The sequence below is a fragment of the Gymnoscopelus braueri genome (assembly GCF_963280865.1).
Source record: "Gymnoscopelus braueri genome assembly, chromosome: 8".
Taxonomy (NCBI): domain Eukaryota; kingdom Metazoa; phylum Chordata; class Actinopteri; order Myctophiformes; family Myctophidae; genus Gymnoscopelus; species Gymnoscopelus braueri.
Window position 1 is genome coordinate 54,287,453 of NC_137609.1, and position 7,791 is coordinate 54,295,243.

Below are 7,791 nucleotides of genomic sequence, written 5' to 3' on the forward strand. Positions count from 1 at the left end.
GTCAGGAGATGGTAGAGATTGCATAGCTTTCAGGCTTCTGGACCAAATGCCAGATTGGCTGCTCGATTTGAATATTGTAGCAGTGCAGCCCGTGTGGGAGGAGTGTTTTCCATTGAGAGACTATTAAAACTTTTTTTGGCACCCCTTAGGATGCATTCAGATCACCCAAGGGACATTTGTACCAAATTTCATGCTTTTATATGAGATTATTTTTTATGAGTGTCTTTTGCATCGTCTGTCAACACTGTACACGGCCATTTTCAATTTAGTCAATAACTCACTTCCTGTTTCAGATAATTTCAGGCACCCCTTCTAGGATGTCTTAGGATGACCCAAGGGACATGTATGCCAAATTGTATGCTTTTATGAGATTCTTTAGTTGTCTTTTGAGTCAATCGACAACACTGTAGACGGTCATTTTCAATTTTGTCAATGACTCACTTCCTGTTTAAGATTTTTCTGGGCACCCCTTCTGGGATGTCTTGGGATGACCCAAGGGACATGTATGCCAAATTGTATGCTTTTATGAGATTCTTTAGTTGTCTTTTGAGTCAATGGATAACACTGTAGGCGGCCATTTTCAATTTTGTCAATAACTCAGTTCCTGCTTAAGATTTTTTTGGGCACCCCTTCTAGGATGTCTTAGGATGACCAAAAGAACATGTGTGCCAAATTGTATGCTTTTATGAGATTCTTTAGTTGTCTTTTGAGTCAATCGACAACACTAGGCGGCCATTTTCAATTTAGTCCATAACTCACTTCCTGTTTCAGATTCCTTTGGGCACCCCTTCTAGGATGTCTTAGGATGACCCAAGGGACATATGTGCCAAATGTTATGCTTTTTGGAGATTCTTTTGGTGTCTTTTGAGTCAACGGTCAACAGTTTAGGTGGCCATTTTGAATTTGGTCCATAACTCACTTCCTGTTTGAGATTTTTTGGGCACCCCTTCTAGGATGTTTTAGGATGACCCAAGGGACATCTGTATCAAATTTCATGCTTTTATCCGCCGCGTAACGATTTTGCCATTTTTTGTGCTTAGTACCCCCTACTAATACACTATATTATCACTTAATCAATTAATATTGACATAACAGTCTACAGTAACCTAATATGGGTTCATATTAACAACAAGGCCGTGGGAAGTAGAGGTGCTGAGGGTCCAGCAGCACCTCTTGGTGGATGGTATAAGAACTGCATGTGCACAATTCTAAATAAAGAAATAAACAAAATAATAATGAGTTAATTTGAGTTAATTCACTCAGATTAAGTTAATTAGTGTGGCTATTGTTCGTATTTATTTCTGTAAAGTGGTTAATAGTCGCTGTTAGGTTCCAATATTGCAGACCAGTTGCTGGAGAAAGTACTAAGTTTAGGCCTATACTGCAGGTCTCATGTGACAACACTTTTCATTTCTTTATGAATCCTTAAAAAGAGCAAAACCTAGAGGATCAGGTTCAGAATTGACAGCAGAACCTGCAACACACATAACAATGAGGATAGCACATGTTTTGTAGATAATGTTTATTCTACTTTCACTGGACAGGTGCTTATAGAGGAGTAGCGCTGAAAGAGAGTAGTCTAATTACATACTTTCATTAATGCAACAGGGTTTTTTTCCCCCGCCAAAACCTGCATGTGAATACCAAGTTAAGTTGTCTTTTGAATGTGAATACTAAGTGGTTGATGGTTTTACATAATGAGATATTTGGTAAATGTGACTTTCATAACAGCCATGCAGAGCTGTTGTAGAATAATGCTTGTGTATAGTTTGCGCTAGTCTTAGAATGGCTGAATATCAAATATTCGAATAATGTAGCTATGGAATATCAGCAGCCATTCTAGCTACGTGGGTTAATGTGCCTGCCTTTCCTAATATTATATGTTCATCAAGGCATGCTTATTTTTAAGGGCCATTATTCACCCACAGTCACTCATAGTCATTATTTCTGTTGAAAATGGTGTGTGTGTGTGTGTGTGTGTGTGTGTGTGTGTGTGTGTGTGTGTGTGTGTGTGTGTGTGTGTGTGTGTGTGTGTGTGTGTGTGTGTGTGTGTGTGTGTGTGTGTGTGTGTGTGTGTGCAGTGTATTCTCAGGAGAGGATCAGTGGGTTTTCAGGTGAAGACATTCTTCTGCCCTGTTCCTACACCACTTCATCAAACCTCAACGTCTACTGGCGCTATAGAGACACCCGCAACCTCATTGACATCATTGATGGCAATGAGGATCCGTCTGATCAGGACCAACGCTTCAGGAACAGAATTCATACGTTTCCTCAGCTCTACGCTGAGGGGAACTTCTCTGTGGTTCTGAAGAACGTCAGTCTGAACGATGCTGGACGTTACAACTGTGATATCCCCAAGGTTCATTACCAACGACTACTGGAGCTCACTGTCAGAGGTGTGTGTGTGTGTGTGTGTGTGTGTGTGTGTGTGTGTGTGTGTGTGTGATCACAGATCAGCAAAATGCATACTAGTGCTGCGTTTCACAATGCACATAAGAGGGAAATGTAAATAATTGTGCCTCCTATTTCAATAATGTAAACATGTTTATTTTATTCATGAATGGCCCGAACTACCCTATTGTCGGCGGCCTGATAATAATAGTTAGTTCAGTTTAGTTCAATTCAACACTGTTTTGTCAGCTATTTTGAATCTTTTTGATTGATTGATTGAATACTTTATTAGACAGAAATGCAAGTACAGTCAAATGCTTGGTCTAAAAGGATAACACCCAATCTTGTTTCCAAAACTAAAGTCTACTCATCAAGACCGGCTGTAGCCTAAATACAGTATTGTGATGACAGCTGCGTTTTTACCGTCTTAATACGTTTTCATGTGGACAGAGATATTTTTAAAACCATGGCCGTGTAGATGCAGATTTCTTTTTAAATGTGAACGAAAAATATGCGTTTTTTTTAAATACCCGTGGCATGTACGTGTGGACTATTAAAGCCTAAATTGTGTCCGTCTCCCTTGTGTTGTTTGTCCTATCCACTATAGGTGGAGGTGGAGGCAGTGTGTCTGTAAGAGAACACACCCACAGCTCTCTGCTCTTCATCATGATGTCTCTGATTCTACTGGTGTGAGAGGAGACAGTGTGTCTGTAAGAGAACACACCCACAGCTCTCTGCTCTTCATCATGATGTCTCTGACCCTCGCTCTGAGGAACTAAACACTTCCTGAACCTAATGCATTGTGGGTAGAGCGCTTTGCTGTTTGTATTTTTTGTATTCTTTATTGATTGAGTACTTTATTAGTCAGAAATGTAAACAGCACGTGGTACAGTAAGACAGACATTAAGACTAAAAGGATAACACAAACAAGTCCAGGGGACTCGTTTCCTCAATAAACAGCAATATGTACAAAGCACTTTTTATTTATTTGCACATTTATTTGCAACAATGCAACAATGTTACATTAAGAACCAGTTAATACCCAAGCTTATTTGTTCAGAACAGAATCCAGCAGACATATAGCTAAACGAGACTCATGCAGAATTAGTTTTTGGTTGTTTATTTTTATTACTACAAAAAGAGTCAGTTTTCATTTATTGTTAATTATTTTGTAAGAGAAGTTTCAGTTTCTTAACAATTATTGTCATTTACATTTGAAACAAAAATGCTGTTGTCTGTTTAAGAAATGAAGCATATGTTCCCCTTAAGCTGAAACACAATAAAATGTAAATGTATATCATGGCAAAAAAAAAAGTATTGAAATGTAAAATCATTTTTTCCAGGCCTCCATGATGGTCTTTAAAATTATGTTTTCCACTTATTAATGTAAAATATCACAGAAATTAGTATATACAAGGAGAGTGTGACTGCAAAACGAGTCTGAAGTGATGGGTTTAGAATGATGGGAGGGTGGGGGATCTTTGTGGTTAGTGAGTTCCACACCACAGGAAGCGAGCAGTGTTTTTTTTAATATATTTTAGCCGATGGCCTAACCACTAGGCCATCGGCACCCCAGTGTTGCCAGATTTTGCGAGGGAAATAAGCAACCAGTGAGCACGTTAAATCTATATAGAGTATGTTAACATAATATAACTTCTACAATTGGGGTGGTTGTATTTAGTCTCCCTGGCTCTTCTATTGAGACATTTAGATCGGGACAAAGGTCATGTCACACATATAGACACAGGATCTGACAAGAATTTTGACCTGATGGTTGAGTTTCCTGAGCAAGCAGGCAGGCTCTATTAGCTCAATGGTAAAAATGTCAGCACTTGCGCAGGAAACCGGGTTCAAATCCGGGTTAGAAGAGGAAAATGACATAGTGCAGCTTTAAGCTGTCTGTGAATACTTAAGTGTGTAACACAAGTGATAATAAAAAGATGAGACCTGAGAACAGTGACCATGCATTTACTGCATTCCCATGTAATCTAAACGTACTTCATTCATAAAGACAGATATTATGACGATTAAAAGTACTTGCTTATTCAGATTTCACTGTAAATGTTTAACTTCCCGTTTGCCAACTTAGTGAAACATTGTGGTGGTGTACATGTTCAGTTAGACGGATACCACAAATGTCTCAAACAGGATGTTAAACAGCAAGAATGATATTTCGATACTGAAAGGTCTGTTTGTTTTGTTGTTATTGAGACCTGCCTTCAAAGACACTCACTGGAGGCTTGATCGACGTCAAACTTATTTTAAAGAGGAAGATATTTAATCCACCGTCATACTTCATATCGTATGTATTTAGACAGTAGGGCAGCTGAGAGACAGACAGTGTAGTAGAGACAGACAGTAGGTGTGTGTGCTGAACAACAACATGGAGAAACACGCACAGATGCTGTTGTTTTTCTGTGGTGTTTTTATGACCTCTGTCCACACTCTGAAATGGACCAATGTACCTGTGGAACTGGGACAAGACACCATCCTCAACTGTTCTCTGGATGAAAATAATGTCTTCTGGCACATGCAGCTACTGGGAGGAGGTCCTGTTCAGATCCTGAGAACGTACAATAAAAGAAATGAAGATGTTCTGTATTCCAATAAGACTTTCGAAGACAAGTACTCTCTGAAGCTGGGGAACCGTCTGTTCATTCACAACGTGACTGTGGAAGAAATGAAATATTACTACTGCACTGCTGAACAAACTGACACCAACTATTTGAATGAAACCTTTCATCTCATCTCTGGTAAGCATGACACGCTTCCTGGCTTTTGAAAGTTAAATTGTCTTTTACCTAGTGCTTGTACTTCTATGCACTGGAACTAGGCATTAGGAAAACGGCATGGGGGGCGTCCCTTGATATTGCGGTCGTAAAGATGACACTGTGTTTGACACTGTGAAAATTCAAACGAATGATTGGCACGAGACTGTGAAAAAAAGGCTAAATCATCTTTCCATTTAAGATTTAAGGTTTGTTGCATCAACCTTTCAGTGGCTGCCGCTCATTCCTGTGAATTTCCACTGTCAGGAGGAAACCTCATAATATGTCCAAAACTGTTCCTTTTTTATAACTATTTAAACAAAATAAAACGGTGAAAATAGCGTCGCATCACAGCGCGTTGTGAGCTTGTGGATCTGATATTTTCACTAAAAGTAATGAACAGCATTAATGATTGTAAAGCTTCTGAAAAGTGCTCCACAAATAAACATGAATATGATTGTTACTTTTCAGTGACACGTTTCTCAAATGGTCAATTTCTCATAATGTTCTGTTTAAACTTTTCAGCTGGTGAGCAGCCAACCAGATTGACCTTTTGTCCCAACGGTCCTCTCACCTGGGTGTCTCTGGCTCTCAACTTCATTCTGATCACAGCTCTAGCAGCAGGTCTGTACAACTTATACAAGGTCACATGTATATGTTTCAGATGTCATACCAATTAATCTGTTAAATGTGACTTTACGATAATCCTTGTAATCAACCATGAATGTTAAAGTGATCCGAGTGAGTTTGACTACTTTCTGTGTGTGTGTGTGTGTGTGTGTGTGTGTGTGTGTGTGTGTGTGTGTGTGTGTGTGTGTGTGTGTGTGTGTGTGTGTGTGTGTGTGTGTGTGTGTGTGTGTGTGTGTGTGTGTGTGTGAGTGGGGGGGGGGGGGTGTAGGATTGATTGATGTACTTGTTAAACAGATGTGGACAGGACAGATGTGTTGTTAAGATGCCGACCATGGTTCAAATGTGACTAGAGGTCATTTGCTGCAAGTCCTGCTCAGTTTCCCCTCTCTCTCTCTCTCTCTCTCTCACTACTGACTGTCAATAAAGTCCCCAAAATCATGTATAAAAAAGAAAACGATATTAACGTCAATGTCCTGGAATTCATGTTAAGGTAAAGTTTTAACGTAACCTGGTGAGGCAAGGAATTCAAATTACTTTAACATAATGATGCCCGACAACGCCACCTTAAGGATGTTATATCAAGGAAGATAAATTATAATGTTTCAATAAATTAGGTTCCCCAAAAACACAGATGCCATCAATGAGACATGAGTTTTCCCCCAAACACATGAATTTAAGTTAAAACACTACGGGCCCCATTCTCAGGCCAAAAATTCCCCGTTAAATCGGGATAATGGACCTGCGCCGCCCCAATAGGTTATTCTAGCACCTGCTCTACCCGTCACCATTATGCCGACGCCGTTATTTGCGCGTGGAGGTGTGCCCGTGGGCGTGTTGTTGCTATATCCCCCACATTGCAATTCTACAGACACACATGGGTACGGCTTGGGGACGGGGGATAGTGGATTCTAGAAGCACCCGCTGGTTTATAAAATCACCCGTCAAGTGCACACAGACACTACAATGGCTTTGTGCGTTGGACCATGAGCCGTGTTGCCAGCCTTGGAGAGAAATAAGCAACCGCAGTCCGCAGGTCTATGAAAACAAAAAGAAGCAACTCTAAGGCCACATGAGCACTTCAAACTACTAACTAGAGCTTTCATATCCCCTAAATATTTCAGCCCGGCTCGACTAATAATTGACAAATTAGACCCAGCCCAGCCCGTCAGTCATTTTTCTAAAGAAGCCTTATTTCTCATTAAATCTTGGTAATATATGAATGATCTGTGTGTGAAATGCGCTCTTTCTTTATACAAACCCATGCTCGCTCACTCTACCGCAAATGCCTCTCTCTCTTTGTACAACCCCATGCTCACTCTACCGCAAATGTGCTCTCTCTCTTCATATAAACCGATGCTCACTCTACCGCATATGCGCTATCTCTCTCTATACAACCCCATGCTCACTCTACCGCAAATGTGCTCTCTCTCTTCATATAAACCGATGCTCACTCTACCGCATATGCGCTATCTCTCTCTATACAACCCCATGCTCACTCTACCGCAAATGTGCTCTCTCTCTTCATATAAACCGATGCTCACTCTACCGCAAATGCGCTATCTCTCTTCATACAAACCCATGGTCACTCTACCACAAACGCCACCACCACTCCCAGCGGGGTCATTTTGATTCTATGACGGCTGCCGTCTAGTTATCATCAGTGCCAGTGTTGTGAGGAAAAACAACTAACAAGCAACCAGGTCTAGGAAAACCAGCCCAAAAGAAGCGAGTCAAGCGACTATGGGCCACATGAGCACTCTAACATATACATCAGCTATTTGAAAATAGCAGATCTACAAGCTCACAACGCCTCCCATGCAAACGCTACGTTCATGACCCCCCAAAATAACCATATTTGAACTGGGGACCCCCCCATTTTGTTTGACTCGGTTCCACAGATAAATATTGTGAAAATAGCAGATCTACAAGCTCGCCAGGCGTTGGGTGCTCCATTGTGGTCTCGACCCACAGGTTGAGAACCACTGCATTAAAAGCTCCAAGC